Source organism: Tupaia chinensis, unplaced genomic scaffold (assembly GCF_000334495.1).
Source record: "Tupaia chinensis unplaced genomic scaffold, TupChi_1.0 Scaffold000515_1, whole genome shotgun sequence".
In the NCBI taxonomy this organism is placed as follows: domain Eukaryota; kingdom Metazoa; phylum Chordata; class Mammalia; order Scandentia; family Tupaiidae; genus Tupaia; species Tupaia belangeri.
Genome location: NW_006160028.1, coordinates 5,341,142 through 5,348,826, shown reverse-complemented (window position 1 = coordinate 5,348,826; position 7,685 = coordinate 5,341,142). Strand labels below are relative to the sequence as shown.

Below are 7,685 nucleotides of genomic sequence, written 5' to 3'. Positions count from 1 at the left end.
TTATTTAGAGCCCTACTTATTTATTTTTTCCTTAATGAGAGGAAGGAAGAGAGAGAGGTAGAGAAATGGAGAAACAAAGGGAAATGAGAAGGGGGAATGGTACAGTATTTTTGAAAGGACCTTGCTGTATTGATCCTCCTACCCTTGTGTGCCAATTAGTTATGATTATAGACAACAACAATATATTTAGATTGGCCCAGAAACTGAACTTGGGCCTTCCATGCGGTTTCCAGTCTCCTAAGCAGTGGTGTTACTTATATGTGACCATGGCTTGACCGAATTATTGCTTATTTATTAATTTAATGATTTACTTTAATATTGAGTTGTAAGACATTTGTACCTAGAATATATATTAAATTATATATCAAGTATATAATTTGCAAGTATTTTCTCTAATGGTGTTGACCATTGTGATGGTTATTTCTAGATGTCAACTTGATTATAATAAGGGATGCTTAGAAATCTGATAAAACATTACTCCTAGTGTGTTCATGAAGGTCTTTCTGGAAGAGATTAATTTGCAAATCTAAGTAGGCTAGATGTGGAAGATCTACTCTTAAAGTAGGCAGGCATGATCCAATTAACAAGGAGACTAGAGAAAATGAGTTTCTTATGAGATAGAGCAAGATAGATTTTTTTTGTTGCCTTAGATATTAGAACTTAAGACTCATCTGCTTTTGGGTCCCAGGATTTATCCTAGCCCCCCACCCTGCCTCAGACTTTTAGCCTCAGACTATAAGTCACATCATTGGCTTCCCTGCCTCTGAGGGCTTTGGGCTTAGATTGATCCATGCTCCAGAATCCCAGAATCCTTACCTTGCCAACCTAGCCTGTTATGGGACTTCTTGGTGCCATAATGGTGTAAGCCAATTCCCCCAATAAGTCTCCTCTTTTATGTCTATACAATCCTATTGGCTATTGGTTCTATCTCCCTGGAGAACCCTGACTAATACAGTTGCCTTTTCACATTTTTTATTTTTAATTGACTTGAGGCTAGCAGGTGGCACAGTGGTTAAGACACTGGACTTCTATGTGGTTGACTGCAGTCCGAGTCCCAAACCTAGCAGCATCAAACTCATGCTGGACACACAGGTATGTGCATCCCCAAAATCCTGAGAGGAGAATGGAAGAGAAGGGATTGTGGTGTGGCCATACCTCTGGGAGGGGGTAGTTTTTGCTTTCTGTCTTTCTGTCTCTCTAGTGAGCCCACACACTCTCTATATAGCAAAAATCTCTCTTTAAAAAAAAAAATATATATATATAGGCTTGCTTCTCACTTAAAAACTTTATTAACACATCATAATTGTACATATTTATGGCATACACTGATTTTTTTCAGTACTTGAGTACAATGCATAATGATCAAATCAGGATAATTAACATATTCATCATGAACTTTATGATGGGAACATTCAAAATCCTTTCCTTTTCACTTTCTTCGTAGTGTTCTGTATTCATTTGCTGGGGCTGCCATAATAATGTATAAAAGAAATGTATTTTTTTCACAGTTCTGGAGGCTAAAACTCTGATATAAAACAATCCGTGGGGGACCAGCAGTTAGCGTATGGCTAAGTCGCTGGACTCCCATGTAGTCAACCGCGGTTCGCGTCCCAGACCCAGTGGCTTAAAACTCACGCCAGGCGTGTGTGCGTGCGTGCCCAAAATCCCGAGAGGAGAATGGAGGAGAAGGGATTGTGGTGTGGCCATCCCCCCTGGGGAGTGATTTCTCGCTTTCTGTCTCTCTGTCTCTCTCTGTCTGTCTGGCGAACGCACACACCCTATAGCAAAAACCTCTTCAAAAAAAAAAAAAAAGTAAAACTAGTAAAAATTCTATTTCACTAGTTCAGACTCACGTCTATAGTTGACTGTGAAACACTTTTGCTAAAAATCAATGACTATAAATATGTGGACCTATTTATAGACTCGCAATTCTACCCCATCCATCTATATATGATAGTTTTCCTAGTATCATGCTATTTTGGTTACTATAACTTTAAGTTTTGAAATTGAGAAGTAAGTCCTCTGATTTTATTCTTCATTATAAAGATCGTTTTGAGTTTTGGGTTCCTTGCAATTCCGTGTAAATTTTAGCATCAGATTGTCAATTATAGAAATAAATTGGATCTTTTTTTAGGGTTTATGTATTTTTAAATTTATTTTTGAATTTTTTATATATTTGGATAATCATGCATGGTTGATGAAGTACTTTACAAATATCTTGTTCAGTCTGTAGCTTGTCTTTTACTTTATAAAGATTCTTTATTTTACAGAAGTATTTGTGCTTTAATGTGATCAGATTTATTAATCTTTTTATTTTATGACATGTAAGCATGGTGTTTTATTCTTATGCATTTACTTACAGTAATTCACTATATATATAATAATATAGTATATAAAATGAGATTTTCCATCGAGTATACATTGTATATTGGATCAGTCAAGGATATTACCATACATGTATCATTAACAAATAATTTTCTATTTCTTGCTTCTTATATATTTTGCTTTATTTCCCCCCTTGATTCCCTACCTCTCACCCTCTGCCAACTCCCTCTTCTCCCACACTGTCTCTGGTATATACATTTGTGTTCCAAGCCAATTTTTTTTTTCACATTTTATTAATTCACTAAAGATCTTAATTAATTTAAAGACTTTCAATATCAAGTACAGCTGATACAAACATATTTAAGAATGCATGTCTGACTTGGGAGTAAATCTCAGTGAGTAAAGTGAATGTACTATAAAGTAGCACCTTGCTAGGGCCATATAGCTTACTGCAGTCATTAAATAGGTATTAATAGGTTTTGTTTTGTTTTATTTTTTTTTAGAGGTTTTCGCTATAGGGCGCGTGCGCTCCCCAGACAGGCAGAGAGAGACAGAGAGACAGAAAGCGAGAAATCACCCCCCCCCCGGGGGGGATGGCCATGCTGCAATCCTTTCTCCTCCATTCTCCTCTCAGGATCTTGGGCTCGCACGCACACGCGCCCGGCGTGAGTTTTAAGCCACCGGGTCCAGGATGCGAACCGCTGTCGACCACGTGGGAGTCCAGCAACATAGCTATTATGCTAACTGCTGGTCCCTTAATAGGTATTTTTTAATGTACTTTTAAATTTCAAATAAAAACGTTTTAGTTTTGGTAGATCAAAATAAAACATTATTCAGAGAAATTTGCTTAAAACTTGAAGCCAAGAAAAAACTTAGAATTAAGTTCAAATAGTAGACAGATGAACCTATGAACAGTTCAAGAGAAGAAAAAAAGCCTTAAATATGAAAAATTAAAACATCAAAGAAAATCAGTAATATTTTAGTCTAAAGTAAAAAAAAAATCTATTTCACTAGTTCAGACTCATGTAACTAATCTCTCTTCTACTAAATTTGCAGTGGTCTGATCTTTCCATTTAAACTCTGGAAATTAGATTTTTCCCTCCCATTACGCTGGTCATTCTCTTAGTTGTTTCTTGTACGCTTATTTCTGCATGCCTGACTTTAGTTTTCCTGGTAAAGGACTCCTTTCAGCACTTCTTGGAGAGCTGGTCTGGTGTTGATATATTCTTTCAGGTTTTGTTTATCTGAAAATGTTTTTGTCTTTTTTGCCCATACAAGGGATAATCTTGTAATAGTCTTGATTGGAATTTTTTTTCACTTTGAATATATTTTCCCATTCTTTCTTTGCTCTTATTGCTTCCAATGAGAGGTCCAACTTTGACCTTATGGGATTTCCTTTGAAAGTAACTTGACATTTCTCTCTTGCCAATTTTAGTATCTTGTCTCTGTCTGTGATTTTTGTCAATCTGGTCATGATGTGTCTCAGGGAAGATCTTCTTGGGTCGAATCTATGTGGGGTCCTATGTATTTCTTGGGTCTGGATATTTGAGTGCCTCTCTAGATTTGGAAAGTTTTCTTCCAGGATTTCATAGAATAGATTATCAATGCCCTTATTAGTTTCTTCACCTTCTGGGATACCAATGGTCTGGATGTTTGGGCGTTTAATGATGTCTAGTATTACTCATATATTATTTTCATTTTGGGGGGGTTATTTTCTCAGTCTTTTTGGTGACTTTTTCTAGGTCAGAGGTTCTATCATCCACATCTGAGATTCAAGCTTTTGCATGATCTAATCTGGTTTTGATATTTTCAGTAAAGGTTTTGATTTCCTGTATTACAACATTTATCTCTAACAATTCTGTTTGATTCTGTTTTATGAAATGTATCTCCTCTTTCAGATTATTCAAGAACTTCCTTACCTCCTGGAGCTCGGTGTCTCTTTTCCTGCATCTTCTGGAGTTTGTTGTCTCTATTCTCTTCCATCTCTGTTAGCTTTGTCATTATGAATATTTTAAATTATTTATATGATATTTCCATGAGTTCCTTTGTGTTCTTTGTGGAGGGAGAGGAGTTATTATTTCCCATTAGAGATGAGGTATTCTCTTGGCTTTTCATATTTCTTGTGCCTCTGCAGTGGTTTTTGATCATTAGATGGATTATACATTTTCCCTATTTTTTGGAGTTAAATCTGAGCAATCAGGGGAATGCAGACAAAGGTGACCTGCAGTTTGTAAACAGTACAATTTTTCTCCCTTTGCACAACTGATTGAATGAAAATTGAGGATTAATCTGATCCTAAAAATAGTCAGATAATTGACTACTGAGCACCTAAACCTGTCTAGAAAATCAGTGTATTGAGGCTGAGCAGAAAAGTGAGAAAGGTGAAAAGAAAAGTAAAATGAATAGAAAGAGAGAGAGAGAGAGAGAAGAAAAAAACAAAGAGAAAGAGTAGGGTGTTCTAACCTGGCTCCTGGCTAGATTGGGGAGCAGGAGGGTGAAGTTTGGGCAGAGAGTCTTTGGTGGTCAAAATCCCTGAATGGGGCTGCTTTTAGCACAAATATAGATTGCAGTTGACAGGCTTATCCTGGCTCCTGGCTAGACTGGGGAGCAGGAGGATGAAGTCTGAGCAGAGGGTCTTCAGTGGTCGAAACCCCTGAATGGAGCCGCTTGTAGCTCAAATACAGATGGTGGCTGATTGGCTTATCCTGGTTCTTAGCTAGACTGGGGAACAGGAGGGTGAAGTCTGGGCAGAGGGTCTTCGGTGGTTGAAATCCCCTTGTGTCTTCCCTTCTCTCACACTGTCTCTGGTATGGACAGTTGTTTTTTATGCCTTCCCTCCGCCCCCATATTTTTACTGACTCACTAAAGATCTTAATTAAACACTTTGAATAGCAAGCACAGCTGATAGATGCGTAGTTATGAATGCATGCCTGACTTTAGGTGTAAACCTCAGTGAGTAAAGTGAACATATAAAGTAGCACCTTGCTGGGGCTATATCGCTTACTGTGGTCATTAATAGGTATTAATAGGTATTTTTAAATGCATTTTTTTGCAAAAATCTAAGGTGTGGGTTTTATTCAATTGCACAGTCTGCTAGTGTATCTCCTGTGTAGTATGATGCTTAATAAATAGGAGTGAGGGGCAGGGGATTCAGATAAACTGGAAGCAGGGTGATTTTTATTCAGAATCATAAACTTGAGTTGGCCCCCACACTGTTGGGGATGTGGAATGTTTCAGCTCTAAGATGTCAACTGAGAAAGCAAACATATGACAAAGCCAAAATGTGCAACCTTTTCTACAAAATAGTTCATATCCTGTTTAACCAGGAGTTTCTTGGTCTTTTAACTTGGTCCCAAAGAAGGAATTAAAGTCCCAAGTAAGTAAATCTTCAACTTGCCATTCCCTGAAGTATGGAGTTTTTGTTTGCTTGTTTGTTTTTGTTTTGAGAGGTTTTTTTCCCTATAGGGTGTGTGCGCTCGCCAGACAGACAGAGAGAGACATAGAGACAGAAAGTGAAAAATCACCCCCCAGGGGGATGGTCACGCCGCAATCCCTTCTCCTCCATTCTCCTCTCAGGATCTTGGGCATGCATGCACATGCGCCCGGCGTGAGTTTTAAGCCTCCGGGTCCGGTACGCGAATCACGATCAACTACGTGGAGTCCAGCGACATAGCCATTACGCTAATTGCTGGTTCCCCCTGAAGTATGGAGCTGAAATCAGTTACTTCTTTTAAATTTCCACTTTGATTCCAGAGAAGTCTCTTCTGTAGAATTTTGTTAATAAACAAATCTCTTTTTGCTCAACTTATTGATGGCTAGCAGTCGTTTTGATATGACTTGAATAGGAGTGAAAGCCCCAATATTTCTGCTTTTTTTGCTTTAGAGCAGACAAACATGGGTCCTTAAAGGGGTACAACACATGCTCTTCAGAGAATAACTTTTAAATGAAAGAAATATGTGGAAAAGCATAACAGGATCTATCCAGAAAATGTTTGGGTAATCATTATGGCTATTTCCTAAGCATTCTCATGCCGACTGCTCAGGGGATGTTTGTTCTGCATAGTGGAGTGTGGAGAAGGGCCAGAATGATTAAGTTTACTTTGGGTTTATGACTTCCCACAATAGCACCCCCATTCTTTTTTTTTTTTTTTCCACTCTGGATGGAAAATTCCCACCCATTTAATGTAATGGTTCATAGCCTTCTATAGATTGTAGCTTGACCAACTGTGACCCGGAAGTTTATATTCTTCAGCGCTTTAAATTGCTCTATAACTAGGTATCAGAGTCTATTCTCCTAGGACCAGATGCCCTCAGTCTTAAAAGTATGCTCACTAGGAGATACCCTGCCTTCCTCAGGAATAAATGCAACTTACGGATAAAAATAGAGCTGAAAAAAAAAACCTGATGCTATTTGAAAGAAGGAAGGAATTAGATTTAACTCGTGGTCAAAGCTTCTCAGATACAAAATATTTGGTCATATATTAAATAATTTGTTTGACATTTCCAGCAAAGCGAAGATGCAATAACAAAAGAAACTTCTTACAATAGAGAAGAGAGACACGGAACTCTGGAGTTTCTGTTGGAACAAGATTCTTCTGTTTCCATTATATACAATTAAGTTCATTTAGTGTCTGATCCAGTGTCTGATGGCAGCCCACGTTCTCGTCTTTGGCCTGGGCAAGTTTTTCTTTCAGGTCATCAATCGTCTTGTCCAGTTTGGCAACGCACGGGTCTCAGCCTCTTTCAGTTTGTCATAAAGAAGTTAAATTTCTTCTTCATATTTGTTCTCCTTTTCAGAATACTTTACAGATGCAGCCTCGAACAACTCCAGATTATTAGTGACATTCTTGAGTTCTTCCAAGTCAGCACATTTTAGCTCAGACAGCTCCGCAGCTCCTTTGCCATTTCCAGCTCGCCTTCCAGGATGACCCACCCACAAGCTACCTCTTATTTGCGGTCGGCCTCCTCAGCAATGCGCTTGCCCTCTTGGAGCCGCAACTCCTGCATCTCCATCTTCTCATCTTTCATGGCCCGGTTTTCAATCACCTTCACTCCTCTCTCGCTCTCATCCGCCGCCTTTCCCGCCTTCTCCAGCTTCTGCAGAGCTGTGGCCATTGGTTCTTGAGCCCTGTCCAACCCCTCAACCAGCTGGATGCATGGCTTGAGAGCTTCAGCTTTCTCAGCCGCTGCTCGCCGTCCAGCAGCGGCTGCAAGCCCTGAGCGCAGTACTCCGCCTCATCCGCCTGCTGCTGTTTGTATCTTGCCTTTCACTACCTCCGGGGAGTTGAGGCAGGCCACTGGGCCGAGGTTGCTGGCGCTCACAGCGGGCGACGGGGGCGGGTCGCGTCGGTCTGGGTGCC

The 7,685-nt window shown here is 39.5% G+C and overlaps 1 pseudogene; it reads right to left on the bottom strand.

Annotated features, from left to right (window-relative positions):
• Positions 1-6,929: 6,929 nt before the first annotated feature.
• The window catches only part of LOC102492749 (tropomyosin alpha-4 chain pseudogene), a 4,635-nt pseudogene continuing 3,879 nt past the window's right edge, over positions 6,930-7,685 (bottom strand).